General features: G+C 38.4%; 3 pseudogenes; 2 read left to right on the forward strand and 1 right to left on the reverse strand.

The window, feature by feature from the left end:
• LOC122349079 overlaps positions 1 to 7851 on the forward strand; it is a 17816-nt pseudogene extending 9965 nt beyond the window's left edge.
• Positions 7852 to 9432: 1581 nt separating this feature from the next.
• On the reverse strand, positions 9433 to 14337 carry LOC122348553 (annotated as a pseudogene).
• LOC122349088 overlaps positions 13259 to 21650 on the forward strand; it is a 23607-nt pseudogene continuing 15215 nt past the window's right edge.

Here is a 21650-nt window from a genome sequence, read left to right on the forward strand (position 1 = left end):
TATTTATTATTTGAAATGATCCTTTTAATGATTCAGACTAATAGTCTGGATTTGTGCGGAGGTATTTGGTAACATTTCCTTTTTCTGAACTTCTTCATGGCAGTCTCTTCACTGAAAAGGGTCCCATCTTTCTCAGGTAGAACCAAAGCGCAAACTAGTGTTCTCATGTTAACTGTTGTGTTTTATATACATCTTAATGTCGGTATTTGTGGTTTCAGTCTCTCCATTTTTCATTCGTCATGCTTGTGAGAAGCACTTCATTATCATCATAACACTTTAGTTAAACGTGTGTGTCCATCTTTTGTTTAAAGCTGTGTATTCTGCAGCACTTGCTTGTAGTTGCAGCGCATGCTCAGTGCTCGTAATAACGCAGGCCCTCATCCCATGCGCTGGTGTGAGTTTGCTGTGATTTGTGTGTGTGTGTGTGTGTGTGTGTGTGTGTGTTTTAAGGGTGGCCACTAATTGTCTTATGTTCCAGACTGGAGTTTGAAGGCAGCAAAGAGAAGAACTGGAAAAACTAGAAAATAAAAGGTGTGTCATGTGACTTATCAAACAGTAATATGCTAAATGTAACTGAGATAAAGCAGTCCCGTCCACAAATTTGTTTAGGATTTGATCTCGCATGAGCGTGCAAAAAAAACTAAATATTGAGGAAATCGCCTTTTCAAGCTGTCCAAATGAAGCCCTTAACAATGCGTATTACTAATCGGAAATGAAGATTTGATGTGTTTGTCGCTGCTGAAGGCGGCTGATCAAGGAGATGGAGGAGAAGCAGAAGTGTGAAGGCGGAGCTGGGCGCATGCAGCAGGAGGTGGAGTCTCAGAGGAAGGAGTCGGAGCAGGTGCAGCTGCGCATCGCTTGAACAGGAGGAGAGCCTGCGCAGACGCAGATCAGGACATCGAGCCGCCTCCAAGACCTGCTCGCTGAGAAAGAGAAATTTCAGGTCAGACTGCTGGTGCTCAAGTAGGTTCTGATGCTTGTCGTTTTGCGTTACTCCCTTAAAAAGTAGCTCATTTTGATATCAAGTTACTTTATATGGAAGGTAAAGCGTTACGCTAGCTTTGAGTTACTTTTTACATTTTGGGAAGGCTTGCTTGCTTGTTTTAATAGAAAAGAAGTTCTTTTACAACAAAGAGTGAAATGGATCGCCTCAGGCTGAACAAAAAGGAAACACAAAAGGCTCATTTTTGCTTAGCATGGTTGGTTTGTTTCATCGAATGTCAGTAGCGGAGACAAAAAGGGATTAAATAAAGGGTATTTGTCTTATTTTACATAATTATTGCAGGTTTTTATAATATTCTGAGTCTGCATTTGACTGTTTTTGTTCATTGTAAGTAAAATTAAATCTGTTTTTGTGCAGGTGAGATACAAGTTTATATCGTGTTTAATGCCTCTGCCCTTACTCCTGATTTCTCCCAACATGGCAACACGAGCTGTCAGTCAATACATGGGAAACAAAGTAACTGGAGTTACAAAAATAAACTCCTATATTTCCCTCTATATTAAAAATGAATGCTTTACTTTACTAGTTACCTAAAGTAATCTGATTAGTTACCTAAACTAATCTGCAAAAGCCTGTTTGCGTTACTCCCAACACTGCGTCCAGTATCGAAATCAAGACGATTATATTTTATTCTCACAATGCAGTAATTGTTCCGTTTAGGTTTTATTTCACTACGGTGCTTCTGCACAGTACTTTATACCTGGGTTTGTTTTAGAGTAATTTTCAGACACTTTCATACCAAAAGCAAAACAATTTTTTTGATACCTTTCTATGGTCTTGGAGACTTTATTTTATAAGATGCTGTCTGTTGCGTTCAGGAGGAGAGACACAGAGAGCAGAAGGAGCAGGAACAGCAGAAGCAGAAGAGACTTCAGCAGAAGCTGGAGGAGGAGGAGGAGGTGCAGGAGGAGGATGTGGACGAGGAAGAGGAGGAGGAGGAGGATGAAAAGGCTCAGGTCAGCAGCGAGGCGAGCAGAGCAAAAGCGAGCTCTTTCGTGAGCTAGAGCGACTCAGCGAGCGAGAGGAGCAGGCCGTCAAACTTCATCTAGAACGTGAGGTATAAATGGCAGTGGCATTTGGCAGCTGGCGTAGAAAATAAATGAGCCTCAGTAATAAATGTGTCTTGAAATCAATCCAGACTAACTTGCAGATAGATTTTTTTTATTATTATTATTAAAAAATTAATTAAATAATATTTACATTAAATTTAAAGGTTTGCAATATTGTAAGTAAAATTCTATATTATAAATGTGATTATATTATCATTATTAGATATATATTTATATTTAATTTGCATATATTAAGATCAAAATGAATGTATTGACTATCAAGGCGTCTGGAGGAGCGTGAGAAGGAGCAGCTGAGTCTGGTCGGGCGTCTGGAGGAGCAGCTGAGGGAGCGCAGCGTGGAGGCGGCCGCTCTGCTCACGCCGGATGAAGCGCGCCGAATGGAGGAGGAGAGGCGGACCCTCGCCGAGCTCAGGGAGGAGCTGCTCAGGGCCAAGGAGGCCCGGATCGATGGAGAGGAGGAGGGCGGTGAGGAGGCCCGGAGGAGCGCTCAGACACGCTACCAGCACTTCAAACAGATGCAGGTGGAGGAGCTGAGTTTGCTGGAGGAGTCTCTGATCCAGCAGAAGGACCGGCTGGAGCGGGAGGTGGCCCATGAGCGTGCGTCCCTCGGCCTGCTGCTGCACTCGCACAACGACAAACAGAGACAGGTACTGTCCAACACTGAGGTGGGGAGGTGTTTTAGTTGTGTGTGTGTGTGTGTGTATATGCACCGCACTTCAATAATAAGTCAAGTTAGAAGAAACAATCTTTTGATATGATTCTTTTTTTTGGTAAATCAAAGCATGATTCAGTTCATCATATGTGGGCCAGTTCATGAACAAATTATTTTTTTGAGGTGATTCGTTGTTTTTAGTGAATCTGAACATCCGTTAGGACTGACGTAATCTGATTACTAAAACAGATGATTCTTTTGAATCGTAGAGTTTGGTGAATAGTCCAGTGAGACAAAGTGTTAGTTTGAATTAGTGAATTAGAAAAAACTATTGAAATTGCCCGTTATGGTTTATGAAAGGTTCGTTTCAGGCATGCATGTGCTTTTATTTTCTTAAAATACGCATTTATTTTGACTTTATTTGTTCATAGACTCCCAAAGGATTCATTTAATGATTCACTTTTACAAACCCCTCCAGTGGCGTTGTAAATGAAAGTGACCATAATGAGAACGAAAGTCGAATCAAGTCGAATGTTCTCGTCGTTTCAGGTGCGTGATGTGATGGGCGCGGCGTTCAGGGCGTGTCCTTTCTGGGTCAGGAGGAGGTTCTGATCCAGCAGGCCGAGCACAGTCTGCAGTTTAAAGAGAGGCAGCTCCAGTCTCTCCGTGAGAAACATCTCCCTGCCGTCTCAGAGGAGCGGCAGAGAGCCATCGAGCTCCTGGAGAGAGTCAGAGGAGGCACAGGCTCTCCTGCTCTGGGCGCAAGTCCAGAAGATATGGACAAAGAGCTGGGCGAGACTCTATATCAGGTAAAACTCTGCCCAATCAGGCGGTCTCTTCCTGTCTAAGTGGGCAGCATGGATTGGTTCTTTTATCAACTCCACCTGTCTGTTTTTTTCTCTGCAGGTCGAGAAGGAGTTGGAGGAGAAGGAGGAGCGTTTGTCTCAGTACAGCACAAGCACCCGAGCAGCTGCAGCAGCTCCAGCAGTCGTCACGAGTTCCACGGCCAGCGTGGCACGTCAGGAGGAGAAGGTTCGGCGGAAGGAGAAGGAGATCTTGGAGTGGAAGGAGAAACAGCAGCGGGAGGCCCTGGAGCAGGCGGTCGCGCGCCTCGAGAGAAAACACTCCGCCTACGCAGGAGCATCAGTCTGGAGCCGGACCTTGAAGGACCCGAAAGAGGTCGCAGTCTGCTTTAGGACAGAGCACTTCCAGGTTCACAGGAACACAAGACCTGGACCAGGACAGGTGTTTTTTTATTTTTATTATTTTTATTATTCTTTTAGGGACACAAATAGTACATATATATATATTTTAGGTTTTTCATAAATAAAACCTAAAAATGCATCTAAACTATATGCAAATATGAGAATATAGGAAAAATTAATTGTAATATTATTCATATCTTTATCTAGATAAACATAATTGTTGTATATATGTCTGAAATTGATTAATAATGTTATTATAAAAAACGTTAAATAATTGTTTTCAGATTTAAACAATTGGTTTTACAGTGCCTTCATAAGATTATTTTGTAAATGATTTACTTTACGACATATCTGAGATTGACTCTTACATTTTTCACAACATTTTTACTTTAGAATTTCAAATTAAAACGTAAAATATTTAGAAGACGAATTTTAAGTAAAATATAAAATATAAAATAATTAAAATTATGTAGAAATCGTTTGCAATAATATTTTAGTCGTATTAATAATGAAATGCTATTTAAGTTGACTGTAAGTGATCACTTTTAACTTTCGACAGCCCTAAAATAATTGTAAAATAAAAAAATCTCTCAAATGTTTTACAGATCCTGGGCATCCCTGGATTTGAGTGTGATAAATCTAGCTCTGCTGTGTGTGTTTTCCATCTTTCAGGATGGAGGCGAGATTGCGCAGCTGAAGCAGAGGATCAGCGAGCGAAGGAGCGTGCGGAGTCTCAGCGTGAGCGGGAAGAAAAAAAACAACGTGAACCAGTCGCCCGTCAGCCCCATACAGGCCCTCCCCGCTGTCCTCTCCATAGGAGACGAGAGGTACCGCACACACCACTGCTGCATTCAAATGAGGATTTTACCGCTTGGTTGGGGTTTTGTTAGTATGTGATTTTCATTTTTGGCTGAAGCGGTCGATTCCCTCTCAGGATTAATGCGTATATTGAAGAAGAGGTTCAGCGGAGGCTGCAAGCGGAATCTTCTGAACAGAGAGAATAACAACACGCTCTCGCTGTCTTCAGACTTCGCTGCAGGTATAACACTACAGCATCAGAGCAAACCCTGTTCACGTCACACAGTCTTAGCATTTTGAAATAAATGGTGTATTTTAAATAGACTTTTTAACAAGCGTGGCTGTATATCAGTGTTGTCATTGTTTATGAAAACTATTAAGTGCCGTTTAATGTCTCTTACAGCCCCTTGTTTTAATTTTTATATAAAATAATAAATCAAGTTAAATCGAAAACTAAAATTAATATAAATGAAGCTAAAGGAAAACCGGTGTATGAGATTATAATGATATTAGTAAAATTACAATTTGAAAAAGGTAATTTAAAATATGATCAAATACTAAATTATATTAATAATACAATTTAATATATATATATATATATAATTTATTTTATTTTTTTCTTCAGAAAAGTACTTTCTGCCAGACTAATTATAACCAGTAATATTTTATATTATGTTATATTATTTTCTACTACACATTCTACCTCACTCAAGAATACTTTACCATACAGAAGTATAATATGTTGTTTCATGTTGTCTTTAAATTATAAACCATAACATCATGTCCTTACTATTATTAGTATTGGTAAAAGAGTTTTAAAAAGCAAACCCAAACAGAATAAAATATATATATATATATATATATATATATATATATATATATATATATATATATATATATATATATATATATATTATATATTTTATATATTTTTTTTTATTTTTATTTTATTTTTTTTTTTTTTATTATTATTATTACTATATATATTTATTTTATTCCTATTATATAATTATTTTATTTAGCATTTTTGTGCTGATTTAAGCTGAAAGCACAATCAGCCGAACTGTTTTTTGAGAGATTCTGTGTGGGAAACACTTCACTGTTCACTTCACTTCAGACACATTAAAAGCCACAGAATTGTTTCTGGCATCAACAAAGTTGTTTGACTCTGCAGGAGGAGGAGCAGGATAGTGAGGTAGCTCTGTTAGATTGATTGGATGAGGTAAGCACAGGCCTTAGCCAATCAGCACCTGCCCGGCGCACGCTGATTTGCATGATCCAGCCCTAATTTGCATACCTCTCAAAATCAGTAGACTGGGTCTTTCCTCCGTGGTTTTTCTTCTTTGGGAGCATGCAGCCTGCCCACCATGTCTTGCATCATTTATTTCTTCTAGAATCAAATTCTTTTGCTCCCTCACTGATGGGAAAGCAGTCTTGCTTGACCCCTAAAGTCAGCTGCTAGTAATTAAGACTATTAGCGTTGTGTTAATTGTCATATGAGCCTAATCAAATGTTTCAATTCCTCAGGACAAGCGATAAAAAGCGCACCGATCAACGCAAAATGAAATCACGAGGTACTGCCTTGTACGTTTATTTCATTAGCGCTTCAGCTGAGGAAGTTTTCTAACCGTAGTATCCCAACTTTCTCCAGCGGCTGGTGTCGATTCCTCTGGATCCCAGCGCGAGAGTCTTAAAGATCCGGTGAAGATCAGTATTCCCGTCCACGTCCTGTGCGGTCAGGGAAAAAGATGAACACTTGAGTTCGAAGTCAAGGTTTGTCTGCAATCAGTGCATTATCTGTCAGAATTGTTTCATTTAAAAGCGGTCATCTTTGGCGTTTGAGATTTGGGCTTTTGTCCTGTGTTCAGATCGCGGTGTTGGATGAGAGGCGTGGGCGGTGTTCAGAAGATACAGTCGCTTTCGGAGATGCACAAATCTCTGAAGCTGAAATATCCAGAGGTATGACTTACGTGTGTGTGTGTGTGTGTGTGTGGCGTGACCAGTTGGACATGATGCTAGTAACACAAAGATTAAAGGGTTTGATTCCCAGAGAATGCAGACTAAAGAATACATTGTAAATTGCATTGGATAATTGCATAAATTTAGTGTTGTCAAATGAATAATCACAATTAATCACATCCAAAATATTTCTGTTTACTTATTATGTGTATTGTGCATATTTTATGTACATTTAACACAAACATTCTGTATATATTTTTAAATATGTACAGGAATATAAATGTATATATTTATATTGCTCTTTTTATTTATATGTGTGTGTATATATATATATATATATATATATGTATATATATGTATGTATGTATATATGTATAGATATGTGTAGATACATGCATGTCTTTGTATTTTTATATACATAATTATACAATATACACACATTATGTGAACAAAAACTTTTATTTTGGATGAGATTAATAGTTTGACAGCACTTAAACATTTCAAATCAAATTAATTCATATAATGTTTGCCTTTTGTATCTTTTTTTAATACTTTTTAATTTTACTTTGCTTTATTTACATGTAATTAAAATCCATCCATGCCTAAGTTAATGTAAAAAAATGCCATAAATGTATTTAAAAAAATCAAATTCATGTAACCTGTACAATTTTTTTTTTTTTTTAAACACCAATATTTTATAAATAAGTTTTGCATTAATTTCATGCAAATTGCCGAGATTTATTTATTTTTGTCCCAGTTAATTTTGTAGTGAACTATGACCTGGATAATATTGATATGCAGCGAATTAAATGAGATTTTGAATCTTGTTGCAGCTTGCGGCTTTGGACTTCCCTCCCAAAAGATTTTCAGGAACCGAGATGAGAGAATGGTCGCGGGCGCTGGGAATCAGTTGGAGGTAATCAGGCGTGTTTTGAATCAATCACTTGTGAGCGAGACCCTTGTGAAGGCGCTGATGATGATGATGATGTCTCTGTGGTTTCCCAGCGATACCTGCGGAGCTTCTTCTGCGTGATGATGTCCCCTCCTCCTCTTCTCCCTGAGGATGGACGAGTGTGGACTACACCTCTCAAAGCACGCCGTGTGCAGCATCTCTCCTTTCTTCAAGAAGGAGTGTTTGACTACAGCAGTCACGGGGCGGGCTGATACGCTCTCATTTACATATACTCAAAACAAAAAGCGATACATTCGAAAAAGTATATTATGCATATAAAAAAAAATCGAGCTTGATTTTGGAACCATAAAGATTTTGCATTGCGATTATTTTCGTGGCAATTAAGCGCATTTTCCAAATCAATTCTCATATTATGCATATTGAGTTTTATGAGGTTCTGTGCAGTTGTAGTTCTCGTAATACAGAATTTTTTTAAAATTCTGTATTCATATTAAGAAACTTTTTTTTTACTGTTATTAGTGCTGTCGGATGGCTGATCGTGATTAATTGCTTTCAAAATAAGTTTTTTTTGTATGCCGTGTATATTTATTATGTGTATATAAATACTAACGCGTGCGTTTATATATTTAAGAAAAATGTTATATTTAATATTTATGTATAATATGAAAGAACATGAGTGTATATAGATGTAAATATGTTAAAAATATATACTGTATGTCTCTATTTATATATGCGTAATAAATATACACAGAACACAGCGTTATGTAAACAAAAATTTTATTTTGGATGCAAATAGTCGTTTGACAGCACTAATTATCAGAAAACTAGTGCAAAAAAAAACAGTACGACAATACTGCCATGATGTCTGAAATGTTTTATTTACATTTTAGAGAATTTCTCTAAAATGTGTTTTTTTGCCATGAAAATAACATAAATAGGCTTTTTCCTTTATACTTTGAGGTGAAATATGACCTGCATTCATTCAGACTTTGATGAATTTGCTCAGGAGCGTTGGAAATCGAGAGTAGAGTGGATCCAAAGTAGATGTAGATCATTTTGTTGTGCCTCGTTGGCATTAATTGAGCTTTAAACGCTTCAGCGAATAGGAAATAAGGACTTAATCTGACGGCAGATGCTCGCTGTGTCCTGCTCCAAACGGTTCGTGTTTACGTCGAGGACCACGAAGCCCGTTTCTGTGGACGGACGGGACGTCCCGTAGCTGCTACTTGGGTTTGTGATTCACTTTAAATCGTGTTCGTGTTTAAAGCTGCTGAGTTTAAAGAATCTCCACGAGCGGAAGCCTGTTAGTAGCTCGCGTAATAACCCACATTAAATGAACTGCTGCTAATATCCGTGATGCTCGGGCTGACCTTGAGCCGTTGTTGTTTTATAACCACTAAGAGGTCAAAGCGCTCAAAATAGCAGGTAAAGTGTGAGCCGGTGTCTTCCAGGAAAAAAAAAAAGAATGCTTCTGATTCAAGACGACTGTCGTAGTCGACCGTTTAAGTAATAACATGTCCATTGACAGCTACTGAACTCTTAAAAGATTCATTTTCAGCACTATGAAGCCATATGCATACGCAGAATGTATCTGTAAATGTATTGAACACTTGATCTGAGGGCTTGTTCTCGTGATGTCTGGAGGAAAACTAATATACTGCTATATTAGCCGTCGAATACTAGAACGCTTGTTTGCTCTAAAGAAGCGTCTGAGGAAGATGTATACATTTTTAAAACACTTTTCATTTTTATTTCTGGAACTGAATGTAATGATTTGTGAGTCACATGATTTGGTAACTTTCGGTTTTAGAGAGCAACCGTTTAGCACCATGTTAAAATCACTGTTTATTTATGTTGGGAGTACAAGCTTTTGCAAAAATACAGTTGATGCAACAATTCTGCGCGTTCGTGTGAGTTGATTTGAGGAGAAAACGTCTTTTCCTTCCTAGGATTTTTCGTTGGTTTTCTGGTGGTCCATCGGAAGTTTGCTTATTTTTGACAGATCGGCAAACGAGACATTCGCCGAACCCCTTTTTGCTGGTTTCGCCTGTAAAGTCGTCACAGGATGGCAAAGTCAGAATCTCGCTCACGGTTCCACTTTTTTTTGGAGGAACGCGATTGGCTGTGGTCTGTTCTATGCCGACCAATGAAAATGCTACAGACCTGAGACTCGTGAGGCTTCCAGCCGATCATGTAGAGGATCTGAAATGTAGCTGGAACTGAACCGTCTTCATTGCCGTACATCTCTAGGAGGAATCGAGTTAACAGAATAACACCATTTCTAGGATCGTCAGGTAGACAGAATGCATTTTAGAATCAGTTGTTCTTAAATATTTCCCCCAAAATATTTCATAATTATGCAATACATGACAAAGCTGCTAATTTACTGAATCAAGGCCGCTATGATAAATACATTTTATAGCTCTTCGTGGTTTACACTTATTACCAATGAATACGAATTTTCTCATTGTTTTATTATACGTTTTGCTCAGAAATAAACATTTCTATGCAATAAAATGGTTTAGAGATCGACAAAAATTATTAGTGCTGTCAAATTAATACAACTAACTGTATCCAAAATAAAGGTTTTGTTAATAAAAATTACAGCACGCATTGTTATGTATATATAAATGCACACACGCATACATACATTTATATTTAAGAAAAATGTTATGTTTATATGTTAAATATTTCTATATGATAATTTGTATGCATATAAATACCTGTAAGTATATCCAAAATATATGCTGTATATGCGTGTTTATATATATATATAAACTTTTTGGAAACAATTCTTTGACAGCACTAAAAATGATTAAAAATAGATTTAAATTATACTCTTAAATACAATTTCTGTGACTTTTCCGGTCTAGAAATCAAATGCTATATCTTATATGTTATAAAATGGTTATTTATTAAAGGAACAAATTATAAAATACAATTTCATCTAAAAAGCGTGCTTTTTAATTGTTTTAGCCGATACTAACCTTTTATTCCATCTCCTGGTTGAGAATCACTTTTATACATAAAAGTTTTCTTGTAGAACATTAAAACATAAAAAATTAACATATAATATCAGAGGACCTGCACTGCACTGAAAGTGCATGAAAGTTAAGCAGAGCATAACCACTGTTCCACATATAACCAAGTATAAATATGTGATAAAATAAATGCAATGAAATTTTAATCGTCAAGAATTTTGCTTATAAATGTTAAACTTGAGTGCAACCCCTCCAAGCGTTAAGCTGCGGCCTCACCTTTATAAACAGCAGCTGCCGCCAGGATCGTGTCTCTGTGTAGAAGCGTCTTCCTGTTCCACGCACAGTTGCTTTCCCCCATACCTGAAGTGCACTGAACACACCGTAAACATTTCCACGACCCGACCGAGAGACGCTCAGATTTAAAGGGTGTACCTTGTAAGTCGCTCATGACCTCCAGCATACGGGTAACGGACCTGAACCTCGTCGATGTCCTGCGCGACAACACAGAAAAGCCTCGGTGCCATTCAGCTCAAACACGTTGCGTGGCGAATCAAAGCGGTGAAATACTTATACCACAGTGAGCATCCTGAAGCCGGCCTGTCCCAGGAGGTTGCCCAGATCTGTGACGGCCGTGTAGGAGGCGAGATATGAGAGCAAAGCCGCCCCTCCTCTCCAGCTCGGCCAACTGCAGGGAACATCGCAGCTCATTACAGCGTCTCTCCGCCCGACCATCGCCCGATGAACACACCGTCCGGCTTCAACACCTGGTGGATCTGAGCGACCAAAAAAAAAAAGTGCTACTTTGTATTATTTATCACGCTAGACAAGACACCGGTTCGATCCTCATACCTGTCTCAAAGCTCCGGGAAGGTCGTTGATCCAGTGCAGGCTGAGGAGACAGATCACGTCTTCGTAAGTGACATTTCGTTCTTTCAATTTCCCATCATGCACCAAGGCAGTACCGTACCTCATGCGCTGAGCACCAGATCGAACGTGTTCTCTTTAAGCGGCAGGAACTCCTCGTCTGCCAAAACGCACCGCAGTAGGCATCTCGCATTTCTTCCTATTTCTCTAAAGGGCGAGAGAAAAAGCAAAAACTCTGTTTGCATACATTTTAGAGTTTAGCTGAATTACTCGGCGTCACGCAATCCTTCAGAATTCAGTCCGATTTGATGCTCGAGAGACATTTCTTGTTCTCAGCAATGTCGAATAAATAATCTTTTTGTAATATCAGAAACGTCTTCAGTGCCACTTTTGCTCGATCGTGCTTAAAAATATGAATTTCTTTAAAATTTTTTTAAATGTAATGAATGGGCACGGCTAAAGCTATTTAGTAAAATAAAGATGCCAAGTCTCTTACCAGGGGAAGAGTCTGAAATGTCCGTTACGAAGAGGCGTTCAACAATGTCCTGAGGACAGAGAGAATCAATAACTCAAGGAATACTTTCTTTTGCAGAGCACAAAAACAGATGTTTTCCTTACACTCCAAGTGCATGCTGTCAAGCTTCTAGTGCTCGAAAATGAAAAGCAACAACATAAAAATATAGAAAACAAGAAGTTTTACAGCCTTAGTCTTTCACTTCAGCATTCATCAAAACTACCTCGTTGTATAACGTCATGAACGTAAGACACTAAAGCGAATCTTCTTTTAAGAGTTAACGGCTCTACCTTACTCAAATGCTCGCGATGTGACTCTTCCCACATCCTACATCCAGAGCCAGAGGCGTCCTGCGGTCACATTCAGGAATCAAAACCACTTACTCACCCTCCTTCACAATATCACGCCAAAACCCACATGACTGCATTTATTCTTGTGAAAACCAACTGGATATATTGTTCAGAGGCGTCAGAGTCGCTGTTACAGTGAAAGCGGATGGGGACTGGAGTCGATGAGCTCTCAAAACTAGCATTTTCGATTAAAAAAAAAAAAAAAAAATTTTGAATTGCACTTTATTCATTTACTAACTGCTTCCTTTCTTTAAATATAAATAATTATATTTGGGTTTTTTTATTTAGCAAAAAGCGAAAAGGACTCAAAATGAGCTTGCTTTATTCTATTTGTCATTTATTTACTTCTTGTATTTGATTTTAAAACGTCTCACTATTTTGATAAAGCATCTTCTAAATGACTAAATCTATCAAATGACTTTAGCATGGACTGCATTCAAGACGTTTTTACTCCCAGTCCCCATTCACTTCTATTGTAATGTAAACAGCAGACTGGACATCTCATTTTCTACTCCACAAAACAAAATAAAGTCCTACAGAGTTAAAACGACAAGACCTTGAGTAAAACGCTATTTTTGGTTTGAACTGTTCCTTTAAGAGCTCGTGTCGGGATGTTTAAAAGGTGTTAAGCGGGCTGTGACCTTGACACATCGTAAACTCTGTCTGCGAGTCTGCTCCCCACCTGCAAACACAACGATATCAGAAGTTCAGCTCTCCGAGAAGCAGACTCTATCACACGGTAACGACTGACAGCACCTCACCTCGTCCCGGAGGTAGTCGTACGTGTGGCTGTCCGGTGAAGATGAAGCCCACTGCTTCTGCCTGCGCTTCATGCTCCTGTCAAACACGTTCATGGCGCCTCTCTGAGACGAGAGACACCTCCGTCCTCTCCACAGACACTGCAGAGACCCGAGGCTCTTCACTGCGAGACTTATCCTCATTTTAACACATGATCTCCACGGCCGCCCCGGACACCTCTTTCAAACGCAGTCACCTGCGTCATACAGAGGAGACCGTATCTGAGGTAAAACGTGGACCGGATCGGTCCCGGACACTGGAACACGGAGCGGAGTCAGCTTGAAGTCCAGAGGGCGTTTCTTTCCCTTTAAATTGAAAAAAATAGTTCAACCAACAAAAAAAGCTATTCAGCTGTCTATTCAATTCAATTAACTGCAAAAAGAATAAAAAACAATGCATAAAAAAAAAAAAAAAAAAAAAAAAAAAATATATATATATATATATATATATATATATATATATATATATATATATATATATATCACTTGTTTTCTTTTCCTTTAAAATAATTTAAAAATAGTTCAACCAACAAAAAAATCAATTCAGCTGTCTATTCTATTCAAATCTGTTAACTAATAAATATAATATATAATAAATAAATATAAATATAATAAATAATAATAATTTAAAAAAAAAAAAAAATAAATATATATATATATATATATATATATATATATATATATATATATATATATATATATATAGTTTTTTTGTTTGTTTTTACAGTGTGTATTTTTTTGTTATATTTATTTTTGTATTTATGTTAAAATCCACTCAAATCACCCGGAGTTTTGTTCAGCACACTCATGAATTTTCTGTCTGTACAGTTTTTGACTATTCTATCTTATTCTATTCTATTCTATTCTGCAAGACAGCATTCATTAAGTGGAAAAGGTGGGAGACTCTAAATAGATGCAGAACAATTGCCAAACATAAAAAGTTTGATTTTCATTTTTCTTTAGTGATGCAGCGATAAAAAACTGATGAATGATGAAACTAAAACATATTTTATCTGTAAGTTTTTTTTTCTATTCTATTAGCCTATGTTATATTACCATAAGTCTATTTATCTTTATAGCAACATACTCACAATAGCCTCAGATGTGTTTGGTGGAGTATCATTTATAGTTGGTATTTATGTTGACTGTGATGCGGAATATTTTTAAATGTCTTTTTTAATGTCTTTTAAATATTTAAAGTCTCCGTGTATTATTTATATGTCGTTTCCGGTGTATTCTGAGCTCTTCGTCTCGCCGTATGCAAAAGGGGGCGTGGCTTGCAAGCTGTAGCGGAAGTAGTGGAGCATCACGGGTAAACACGTGTGGAGAAGCGCTGTAAAATCCTTTTGAAACCTAGTAGGTCCGAGTTTTTATAGTTCTGTACCAGATTCTTAGGTGTTTCAGAAATCGCAACAGTGTTTTGTCAATGAATGCCTTGCTTAGCGCTTTGTTTATTTGTTATTGGTTTTTACAGTGGCACAGAATGAATGCTGAGCGAATTACACACAGGCTCTGTACACAAATAAATACAGAACAACACAAAATGCGCTGAGAGCCAAATGACAAGCATGCATTATAACTGTAATTTAACGCAATGAACTTAAACCTAGCCTGGTTAATTCCGCAATATAAACATTTTGATAAAAGCATCGCTCATAGTGTTATGATTTAAGATCACTTGTTGAAATCTGATTGAATGAATAAAACTGATTTAGTTATTTTTTGGTTGACTTGACTTGTTTGTCTTGAGTGTTTTCTATACTGATGAAAACGTGAACCATATTATTCAGGGTAATCTTTGAAAGAAGTTCATGACTATAGGCATGGTTTCACGCTCCTCTTCTGTGTTTTTCATGCAGGTTAGGCTCTTCCAGATCATCACCATGTCCTCAAAAACAAGCATAGCCCAGCTGACGACCGCTTCTCGAAGGTCAAGAAAGACCCCGCTTCTGGGAGATGCCCAGCAGAGAGCACAAAAGTCAAAATCGACAAGCGTTTTCGGTCCATGTTCCCACGCGACGCTTTAAGCTGAAATATACAGTGGATAAGCGCGCCGACCTGTCAGCAAACGTCCACCGAGGACCTCAAAGCGCTTCTACAAGATCTCTGACTCGAGGATTCAGGCGAAGAAGAGGAGAACGAGACGAAGGAAGAGCCGAGGAGGAGAAGACAGTGAAAAAGGCTAACGTGAAACCTCAGGATGAGGATGAGGAAGAAGAAGCGATGAATCTGAGGAGGAGGAAGAAGCCGAGAAGATCCCGAAGTCAAAAGAGGCTAAGAAAATAAAAGAGCCTCTGTAGTAAAAGGAGTAAGAGTGATAGAAGAAGAAGGTACTGCTTTAACTTTTATATGTATGTGTGTGTCAGTGTGTGTATATATATATATATATATATATATATATATATATGTGTGTGTGTGTGTGTGTGTGTGTGTGTGTGTGTGTGTGTGTGCTGGTCATATAATTAGAATATCATCAAAAAGTTGATGATACACACATACATATCACATTATATATACATATATACATTTTATATATATATATATGTATGTGTGTGTGTGTATATGTGCAGAAATATTTTCTTTCATGCCAGAAATCATTAGGGTATTGAGTAAAGATTATTTTCCATGAATATATATATATATATAATATTATTATTATTTATTTTATTATTTATTTAAATTATTTTTTTGCACCCTCAAATTTTCAAATAGTTGTATCTCAGACAAATATTGTCCCGTCAATCAATTAAAAAAATTATATTTTTGTGGTCCAGGAGTCACGTGTTGTTTTAAATATTCATTATTATTCTGAGTAATGTATAAGATTGTTTTGTTCTAAAATGGATCTTCTGCTAACAATACAATGTTCATTTATTTTATTCACACCATTCGTATTGTTTTTAACAGATGAGGATGAGAATCTGATGAGGAGGAGAGGAGGATGTAGAGAGGCCCTTCTGAAGATGAAGATGAAGAGGCTGAGAGAAGATGGCGAGTGAGTCAGATGATGACAGCGGACCGGATCTGGCTCGAGGGAAAGGGAACATTGAGACCAGCTCTGATGAAGATGAGGATGATGATGATGAGCTGGAGGAATATCTGCGGCGTGAGGATGAGGAGATTGAGCACGACTGGGGAGAGATGTGGAAAGATGCTCCAGCGGTGGCGGCGTGAGACTCATCCCAAGGCTTTATTAATAATAACTGCTGTTCAGAAGTTAATCGTGACAAAAGACTCTTCTGCACTTAAAACACAGTAACACTCTAACATTTTGAATATTATTGCAATTCAAAACAACTGTTTTGCATTTGAAAATATTTTAAAATGTAGTTCATTCCTTGAGATGCCAAGCTGAACATTTTCAAGCCAAAATATATACATTTCACGCTATTTTAGTGTTGAAAAGTTTTGCTGTTCAATATTTTTAGTTGAAAGAGTGAAACAGAACAGAATACTTTGATGAATAAAATTGTATAATACCAGAATGTTTTTGAAATACAAATAATAGGTAACATTATAAATTGATATAAATATTATAATATAAATCCTTTTATAATCTCTTTCTAACAACAACAAAAATGAATACAAATATGATTTTATATTATTTGTGTTATATAAAATATAAAGCAATTTCTATTATATTGCTATTGTATCAAGATAAACTGAATTTTTAAAGGTTCATATCATATTCATATTCATATCATATTCTAGTGTTTGTTGGGTCACATTTATTTTAATATCAATTCCTACTAGCTACGACTTCTTCCTAATTTGCTGCTTATTAATAGTTAGTGAGATACTTTGTCAAGTTTAGGTGTTGAGTTGGATTAGAGATGCAGAATATGTCTTAATAGTGTGTGTTTTTCTGTGTGTGTTCAGAGTTCCCGGCGCTTGGCGGTTTGTAACATGAACTGGGACAGACTGAAGGCTAAAGATCTTCTGGCTCTCTTCAGTTCGTTTTAAACCCAAAGGGCGTGGTCCTGTCTGTAGATGGTAACTGTCCCATCGCTTCCCGCTCAATCCGATCTTCACTTGTGCCCTTGAGTCTGACCGGAGATGTGTGTTTGTCAGATCTATCCGTCCGAGTTCGGGAAGGGAGAGGATGAGTCTTGGAGCAGACTCAGGGACCGCTGGAGCTCACAAGCCTCGGAGAACCCGGCGCTGACACGGAGGAGCAAAGGTACCGCCTGCGCTGTATTCATGGGGTTAACCAGATTTGCAGCGAGGCGATCCCAGAATGCATTGCAAACCAAGTACTCGATGTTCTGCAAGGTTCCCTTTACTGTCAAGCGTATTTCATTGGACTGTCCAGGGTTTAATGTGTGTAAGTTATTTAGTATGATTGTGGCAGAAAGGTTTTTGTGTTCATATCTAACTTGTGTAAAATTGCTGTTTTTATCTTATTTGTATGTTATTTTTATATTTGTGTTTTAATTGTTTTTGCTGAAAAATTACCTTCGCATCACAGGAATAAATTACATTTAAAAATGTTTTAAATTATAATTACATTTTTAGTGCTGGGCAGCTAATTGCTCTCGATCAGTCGCATTCAAAATAAAGTTTTTGTTTACATACAGTATGTGTGCATACTGTGTATATTTATTATGTGTATATAAAGAAATACACTTGTATATATTTATATATAATATAATATAAATTATCACGAATATAAATATATACATGTACATATTTTCATAATATATGCTGTATGCGTGTGTCTTATATACATAATAAATATACACACAGACATATACGTACAAACTTTTATTATGGATGTGATTAATTGTTGCCAAGCAAGTATTTTTACAATATACTTTTTTTTTTTTTTCTGCGTTTTTGATCAAATAAATGTAGCTTTAGTGAGCAGAGAGAGAAAATGTGAACATTAGTGTCTATATAATTATTGTATATACGCAATATTTTTCAACTATTTGGTGATTCTGTCTTAATATTTTTATATTGACTCTGAATGGTTTTTGGATCATTTTAAACCATGAAAGCAAGCATTGTCTTCTGTATGTTTTCAGGATCTACCGAGAGAAAGTGCGCGACTATCAGTTCCAGCGTCTGAGGTATTACTACGCCGTGGTGGAGTGCGACTCCGTCGAAACAGCAGCGAATTTACGAGGAGTGTAGCGACTCACGAGTACGAGCAGCTGCTCCATGATCGACCTGCGGTGAGCACCTCGCGTTTACAGACACGCTCAGACTTCTAAGAGCCGTTATTAGCCTCACTGTGGCTCTGGGGCGTCTTGCAGGTTCATCCCTGGCCGGCGTGGCGTTTGGCAGCGAGCCCAAGACAGAGCCACCGATGTGGATTACAGCTCCTACAAACCCAAGCTCTTCACATCCTCGGCCACCACCACAGCCAAGGTCTGCCGCGCTGAGTCCGCGGCGCATCGAGTCGACCGACTCCGTCTTTAATAACGGCGTGTCTTGTATCGTTAGGTCGAGCTGGCGTGGGGCCGAAGCGGATCACGACCGGTCACGGCTCTCTGCAGGAAGTTCAATAAGGGCGACCTGTTGGACATGGACTTCAAGGCTTACCTGGCCTCCTCCAGCGAGGAAGAGGAGGATGAGGAAGAGGCCGAGCACACCACGGAAGGTTAGGGCTGGCCGAGTCACCCGTCAACAGCATGCAGTGTTCAGTCAGCATCAGTAATGTCGTTATGTTGAACCAGATGTTCTCTCAGCTGAGGCGCCCGCTGAGCCACTTCCTGAGGAGAAAAAGGGCAGTAAAGAGAAGAAGAGCACCGAGCAGATCGCTAAATACAGAGAACTCTGAAGAGCATACAGGACAAAGACAAGGGAGCAGGGCGACAGCATGGATATGGAAGTCACGTGGGTACCAGGTATCAGAGTTTTTAATGGATTTGTTTCATAAATTAGAAATCCGAACACGTTAATATTATGCATTACTGTCTTTTTAAAATAGTTATTTTTTTCATTATTATTTTATATTTAGTTACAAGTCTATAATAAAATAACAGTGTTCTGTCAATATACTGCACATAAAAATATATACATATTAAATATAAGGTATAGTAAATATATATATTATAGTTAATAATTAGTAAAATAATAATAGATAAAATAAATAGATAAAATGTGTCCTAGGTGTGACACAAAAAAATTAAAATAATTTTTTTGCTATCCTCCATAGGACTCAGTCAAGATTTTTATTTGTCAACTACCCATGAATATATTATAGTAAAAATAAACTCAATCAAATAAAAAAAAAATTTAGGATATATTTACGTAATATTTTCATATGTATATATGTATGTTTTATCATCATTATAATGTACATTTCATCGTTTTTTTAGGACTGAAGGAAACAACAGAGAAGCTTGTGAAGAAGAAACTGGAGGGCAAAAGATCAGCTGACTCCGTGGGAGCAGTACCTGCAGAAGAAAAGGAAAAAAGAAGAAAGCGGAAAGGAAAGAAGGTAAGCGCGTCGCTAAAGAAAAATAATAATGTAGGTATGCCGTTTCATTTCTGTCCTCCTGACTCACACGCATGCTTTTTGTTTTGCAGGAAGCAGCGGAGGCGGAGCCTGGGATCAGTGATGATGAACTTCCTGCTGATGTTGACCTCAATGACCCCTTCTTTAAAGAGGAGCTCGGCTCGACTGGTTAGTGATGAGATTATCAACTGCCTAATTATGTTCCTTTCTCATATTCCTTGAGGAACTATTACACCTTTATCTATATCTTCTCTTTACGTTTTCTGCAGCATCCTAAAGAACAAGAAGAACAGGAAGAAGGATGAAGAGCGGACACCAGAAGAGCTGGAAGAGCTGGAGAGACAGAAGGTATGTTTCTCTGCTGTTCATGAACACGTTTGTGGGTAACATATGATGGTTAACGTCTGCGTCGTGTCACCTAGGCTGAGATGGAGCTGCTGATGGGCCGGAAGAAGGCGACAAGCACAAACATTTCAACTACGACAAGATCGTAGAGGAGGCAGAACCTGAGCAAGAATAAGAGGAAGAAACTCCTGAAGAGCAAAGCGCCTCTGGAGAGGGCGACTTCGGGTGGGCGTTCACGACTCGGCGCTTCCAGGCCATGTACCTGCGTCCCATCTCTACAACCTGGATCCGTCCGACCCGGCCTACAAGAGAAGACCAAAGCAACCCAGAGCATCATAGAGGAGAAACAGAGCGCAGAGAGGAGCAGCAGCACAGCCAGGAGGAGGCGCTGAGGAGCAGAGGCAGGCGTCCTCCTCCAGAGTCATGGACCCTAGCTTGTCACTGCTCGTCAAATCCATCAAGAACAAAAACCCGAACAGTTTCAGGCACGCAAGAAACAAAGGCAAGTAACTCGAGAGACTACGCGTCTGGATTCATTGCGATTTATATAACAGAGTTGGTTTTCTGGAGTCTCTGCGTGTTACTTTGGTGACTAATTTGTGATTGGAGTCCAAAACCAAAATGCGAACCTTTCACATAACCCTTAATAGGCGCTTTAAAAGGAATTGTTGAACCGAAAATGTACATTTTGTCATCATTTACTAACCCTATCCAAACTTACGAGTTTCAAAACATCTTCTATCATTCAAAATCTTCAAATGACCTTCTGTGAGCAACTACATTTTCAGTTTCGCCTGAAAAGCGCGATAAATGCACCCGAGTTTTCAGAAAGTCGCATTTAATGAAAACTAGACACAGAGAAGCTGGAGTTAAAGTTAGCTTTATTCATGTTGACACTAAGCGCCCATTTCGCACATTCAGAAAGTCTGTTGGCACTTTCACGGGCACCTCATTTCTACATAACAGAAGAAAGCAGACTTTCTCACTCACGCCCGTATATATCAAAATACAGCTGTAAATGAATGAAAACCTCTTACACTTAGAATTCCGGTGAACACCACCAGTGCTCAGAGCATGTAAAAACATCTCCTGGTCCAGGAATTAGTGTAGTGTACATGTAAGAACCGCTTGGGTAGTTCACATCATTAGACCCAATCCAGAAAGGCACAAATTACAGAGTAGAGTAACACAAGGTTCGATTTGACCAAATAAAGCGGCATCCCAGTCCAGATCACAAGCGCTTGAAGTAAAACCAACGGAATGAAAATATATACTGTGCCACAGTGTTACAAGAAACAGCTACTTTATGAGAAATAGTGCAATTAAGGTTTGACACGGACACACACACACGTACACCATCTGAAAGAGCTGGAGTGTTGAAGTGTATATTTCATCTCCACAGTGGCATTTGTTATTGATGATTGACAGGCCGTTGCTATGGTGACTGCAGAGCGATTTCTTACTGGTCTTAGTAATCAATCCCACCGCCCGTGATATTGTGGTCCCCATATGGCTCGGGTCCCTCCTTTAGTGTTTTTATCGCGAAAAAGTCTGATTGTTGGAAAAGTGACCGATTGAGCAGTTTTAAGGAACAGTTCAACCAAAAATGTATATATGACAAAGTTTATGGCAATATATTCACCCTCAGGTGATTGTTCAGAACAGATTTGGATAAATTTAGCATTCGTCACTTGCTCACCAGCGTAGTGAATGGGTGCCGTCAGAATGAGTCC

Source organism: Puntigrus tetrazona, chromosome 1, assembly GCF_018831695.1.
Source record: "Puntigrus tetrazona isolate hp1 chromosome 1, ASM1883169v1, whole genome shotgun sequence".
Taxonomy (NCBI): domain Eukaryota; kingdom Metazoa; phylum Chordata; class Actinopteri; order Cypriniformes; family Cyprinidae; genus Puntigrus; species Puntigrus tetrazona.